The sequence below is a fragment of the Tupaia chinensis genome, unplaced genomic scaffold (assembly GCF_000334495.1).
Source record: "Tupaia chinensis unplaced genomic scaffold, TupChi_1.0 Scaffold145519_1, whole genome shotgun sequence".
Taxonomy (NCBI): Eukaryota; Metazoa; Chordata; class Mammalia; order Scandentia; family Tupaiidae; genus Tupaia; species Tupaia belangeri.
In genome coordinates this window covers 883862-888963 of record NW_006205376.1, presented here as the reverse complement: position 1 = coordinate 888963, position 5102 = coordinate 883862, and the positions used below count along the sequence as shown (strand labels likewise).

Genomic DNA, 5102 nt, shown 5'->3' with positions numbered 1-5102 from the left:
AGTGAGAGAGAGAAGGAAAGTGAGAGAGAGAAGGAAAGTGCGAAAGAAAACCGCCAAGTCCAGGACTCAAACCACAGTCGGCCATATGGAAGTCCAGCACCCTTAACCACTTCACCACTTGCCAGCCCCCACTTGGCATGAGTTTCAAACCACTGGGTCCAGAACTCAAACTGCAGTTGACTACGTGGGAGTCTGGGAACATAGCCATTATGCCATCTGCTGGTCCCACAATTTTTTTTTCTTATGAGAATTTTTTGCTCTAAGGCCTGTGTGCTCACCAGAGAGACAGAAAGCAGGAAATCACCCCCCAGAGGAGATAGCCATGCCACAATCCCTTCTCCTCCATTCTTCTCTCGGGACTCTGTGCACACACATACACACATGCCCAGCATGAGTTTTAAGCCTCTAGGTCTGGGACTTGAATCATAGTCAACTATATGGGAGTCCAATGATGTAAGTATTACACCATCTGCTGGTTCCCTGGTCCCACAATTTTAAAATACACATTACATTATTATTAACTATGGTCACCAGGCTATCCAATCCATCTCTAAAGTTTATCCCTCCTAACTAAAACTTTACACCCTCTGGCCAACATATAAATACAAACCACTTCACACATTGGCTTGTCATCCTTGCGCAGGGGCTATGCTAGTCCTTGTATCATTCCAATTTTAGTACATGTGCTACACAAACAAGATATATTCTTGTTTATTTAAAGGATTTTAATTTTATTCATGATTTTTTGTTTTTTGTTTTATTTTGTTTTTGGAAAGGTTTTTTGCTATAGGGCACATGTGCTCGCCAAAAAGACAGAAACAGAGAGAAAGAAAGTGAGAAATCACCCCCCGGGGGGATGGCCACGCCACAATCCCTTCTTCTCCATTCTCCTCTCGGGATCTTGGGCACGCATGCACACGTGCCTGTGCCCGGCCTGAGTTTAAGCCACCAGGTCCAGGACTCGAACCATGGTCAACTACATGGGAGTCAAGTGACATAGCCATTACTCCAACTGCTGGTCCCAATCATTATTACGTTTTTTTAATTTGCACACACTCACTGGAGAGAGACAGAGAGAGACAAAGAGAGAGAGAGAGAATGAGAAAGCAAGCCACCAGGTCTGGGACTCAAACTGCAAGCAGCCATGTGGGAGTCCACTGTCTTAACCACCATGCCACCTGCTGGCACCAGCACAAGATATATTCTAGATACATTTTCCAAAATAATTACATTACTATAAAATTTCTCCACTATGGGAAAATAAAAATTCATCTTTGTCAAAGCAAAGAAAGCTAGTGAAATAAGAAATTCCTTGGGAGTATAATTATAGATATCCACTATTTGGGCCAGCTCCATAGCACAGTGGTTATGTACAGTGCATCAGGAGCCAGATTACACATAGCCAACCATGGTTCAAATCCTGGTTCAGTGGATCAAAAACATGTCAGGCACATGTGTGTGCATGCCCCAAATCCTGACAGGATGGAGAAATGAAGGAAAAATTATTGCACTGCATCCATTCCTTGTTAGCGAGTGCTTTCTCTGTGTGGGGGGAAAAAGTTGTTTTTAACATGAGAAAAAGAAAAGCTTTTATCCAGCAGTTTTTTATAATCTCAAGAAAGAATTCACCCACCATTTATTTTCTGGAAAAGAACGGTGGTTCTTGGAAGAAGCCCAGAGAATCCCGCTGTTAAATTGAGACCCATGCAGGAAAAAAAATGACCCATTCCACAATAACATGGCAAGTAACACAAAGGCAGGGGTGCTTATCCAGCAGGGAGCGGCCCCTCGACACAGGCACTCCAGCCGGCCGACTTAATTACAGCGCAGCGAGGGCATGCACTGCAAACACAGGAGCAGCTGAAGGAGGATGGCTGACATCCGCCTCGTACAGGGACAGATGGTGCGGTGGCTTCTCGCTTGGTATGAGACCTTCAGGAAATCTATGACAATGGGCACACACAGGCAAGTTTTCTACTGCCAGTATCTCCTAAAAGCTCTGTGCTCACCATATACACCCGCAAAAGTTATCCTTCATTCGAGAGTCAATCAGCAAGTGTCAACTGAACCTTGCCAATGTGTCCAGGATAGGGAAAAGGTCTAAAGTAGTCTCTCTAGTTTAGGGGTATGAATTAAGCGGATTTCATTTAAAGGCTTTTAATGTTTCTCAAGCTGCGCACACCCACGCACACACACACACATGCACACAAAGGTAGAGGGCAGGCTATAAAATCATTGCTTTGAAAATGACAAACACGAATACACAAAAACAGAGTGAGTCCACGGAAGAACCTGGCCTCATACCCAGGGACAGGGACAGCACACTCAAACCTACGGTAGCAGCAGAGGTCACTGGAAGCTTGTATAGCAGTCACCATGGTAACCACACCCACTAGGGCACAAGACAGAGAGCTACACCCCCCTCCCATTGCGATTGCGAAGTTCTAACACAGTCGTTAATGATCACATTGAGTAAATTTTATCTTGTAAATACTTTTAAAGAAAATGAAAATTTAGCTACAAACTTATCACCAAAGTTCTAAACTTTTATTGCCATACTGTTTTGTGAAATTAATGTACATACAGTGGGACCAGCAGGCGGCGTTATGGTTTAAGTGCTGGACACTCCCACATGGCCGACTGTAACAGTCTAATCAGCCAGAAATAAGAGGACATCCAGACATAGCCAAGTTTGTTCGAGTTTATTGATTAAGCTGGCGGCATACAGGGGGACTCATGTCTCTCAAAACCCCATAGCCCCAAGTGAAAGGAGAAAGGAGCTTATATAAGCCAAAAATGTACCATCATGTCTGGGATGACTTGAGGATTCACTAGGGTAGTGCAGTGGGCTTGGAAGGTAGGGGGTAGGGAGGTAGGGTTTTAACAATGTAAAAGCAAAAGCATGTGACAGAAGCAAAAACAAGCAGATTAATTACCCCTAAGGGTATGTTCGACCCTGCCTAAACACAATGGAATCTTAATGGTCTTCATGGCTCAGGGCAAGGGCTCTGGCAACTGATGGTTACATCACTACATCTTAGGATAGGGAGATTGCGGTTATCTAGCAAAGACAGTAGGCCTGTTAATCACTCTGTTTACTCTAGACAAATGAAAGCCCATTTCCAATAGACAGGAGTTCAAAATGGAGGTCTACTCAAGACCATGGTTCAAGTCCCAGACCTGGTGGCTTGCTTTCTCACATTCTCTGTCTCTCTTTGTGCGTGCGTGTGTGTGTGTGTGTATGTGTGTGTGTGTGTGTCTGGTCAAATTTTTAAAAAATGAATGAATAAATAAAATTAAATATTTCTTTAAAAAAAGAAAATATCACTTATTTATGTATATATACGTGTGTATGTGTGTGTGTGTGTATGTATATATATATATATACATACTTGCAGCTTTTCTGCATGCAAACTCTACCTTCCCAGTGACTTTAAAGGATAAGAGGTATTGGGGCCGGCAAGTGGCATGGTGGGTAAGGGCGCTGGACTCTCACAGGCTGACCACAGTTTAAGTCCTGGATCTAGGGCTTACTGTCTGTCTGTCTCTCTCTCTCTCTCTCAATCTCTCTCTCCCTCAAATCAGAATAAATAAGTAAATGAATAAATAAAGTTAACTAAAATAATTCTTTAAAAAATAAATAAAGGGGAACCAGCAGTTAGCATAATGGCTATGTCACTGAACTCCCACGTGGTTGACCGCAGTTTGCGTCCCGGACCCAGTGGCTTAAAACTCACGTCGCGCGCGCGTGTGCGTGCATGCCCAAGATCCTGAGAGGACAATGGAGGAGAGTACAATGGAGGAGAAGGGATTGTGGCGTGACCATCCCCCCGGGGGGTGATTTTTCGCTTTTTGTCTCTTTGTGTCTGTCTGGTGAGCGCATGCGCCCTATAGCGAAAATCTCTCCAAATAAATAAATTAATTAAATTAAATTAAATAAAGGATATGAGGTATGGAATCACAAAATTCAAAATCACACAATAATGCCACCTAAGGAATTTAGTCTGTTTACAATTGCCATAGCAAGTGTTAGCGCTAAATGCCAAAGGCTTTGGGGGGTGTCAGATGACTTCAGGTGCTCTATCTGAATGTACACAAAAACATTACCTTGTTCTCTTTTTTCTGCTATGATTTTTTTCTTGCTGAAAATGATATATCTGAGTATACATGCATATTCATATGTAATAACAATTCCCTGAACTGTGAATACACAGCTTAGGGAGTCTGAATGAGTTCATATATGTGAAGCCCTTGACAAATAACCAGCACTAGGTTATGCCTGTAGGGGCCTGCTCACTGAACAGTTTTCAGAGTAGGGAAGGCTGTGGATTAGAAATAAATATAACAACAAACACACAAAGACACACAAGTATAGAAAAGAGAAGATTAGATCAGGATGGGGCGCCCCCCCCCCTTCTCTGAGAAAAGCTGCGACCAGGAACTGGCCTTGGGTTTATTCTTTTAAAGGGCAGAAAATGGGGAAGAGGAAATGGCATGCAAAGCCAGTTGCTTTAGGATGTAAATCCTTTGAAGATGCAAAAAGGACTGAGGCCATGTAATTTCTCTGATCTTCTGGGGGTAAAACCTGATAAACACCGGTGGCTCCTTTAGCCCGATACTGCCTGGTGGTAACCCTTGGGTGTATCAACAAAAACAGGAAGATAACCAATGAAAACAGGAAGATAACCAACAACAAGAGGCAGACAGCATTTTTGTATGCATGTGCTCTCCCAGCCATCGCTAATGAAGCTCAGAGAAGCACGTTTCTGCACCGCCTAAAGGTCACCATGTTTTCTCAGATGGGTCGCTCTCTACATACACCAAGCTACTACTTCTGCCATTACAGTATTATTGCTGGTGGTGGTCACGTTGTTATTACTAATATTGTTGTTTGTAAAAATGTGAGCTTTGGGGGCCAGCAGGTGGCATGGAGATTAAGAAGACTGGATCCAACATAGCTGGCTCTGCAGTTTGAATTCTGGACCCATGGCTTGAAAAATCCCGCCGGACATGTGTGTATGCATGCCCAAAATCCCAAAAGGAGAAAGAGAAGGAATTGCGGCATGGCAATCCCCCTGGGGGATGAATTCTCACATTCCATC

At 43.5% G+C, this 5102-nt stretch overlaps 1 protein-coding gene and 1 pseudogene across 3 annotated transcripts in view; both read right to left on the bottom strand.

The window, feature by feature from the left end:
* BICD1 (BICD cargo adaptor 1) overlaps window positions 1-5102 on the bottom strand; it is a 286923-nt gene that overhangs the window by 244769 nt on the left and 37052 nt on the right. The window lies entirely within an intron of this gene.
* LOC114006059 (uncharacterized) lies at window positions 599-698 on the bottom strand (annotated as a pseudogene).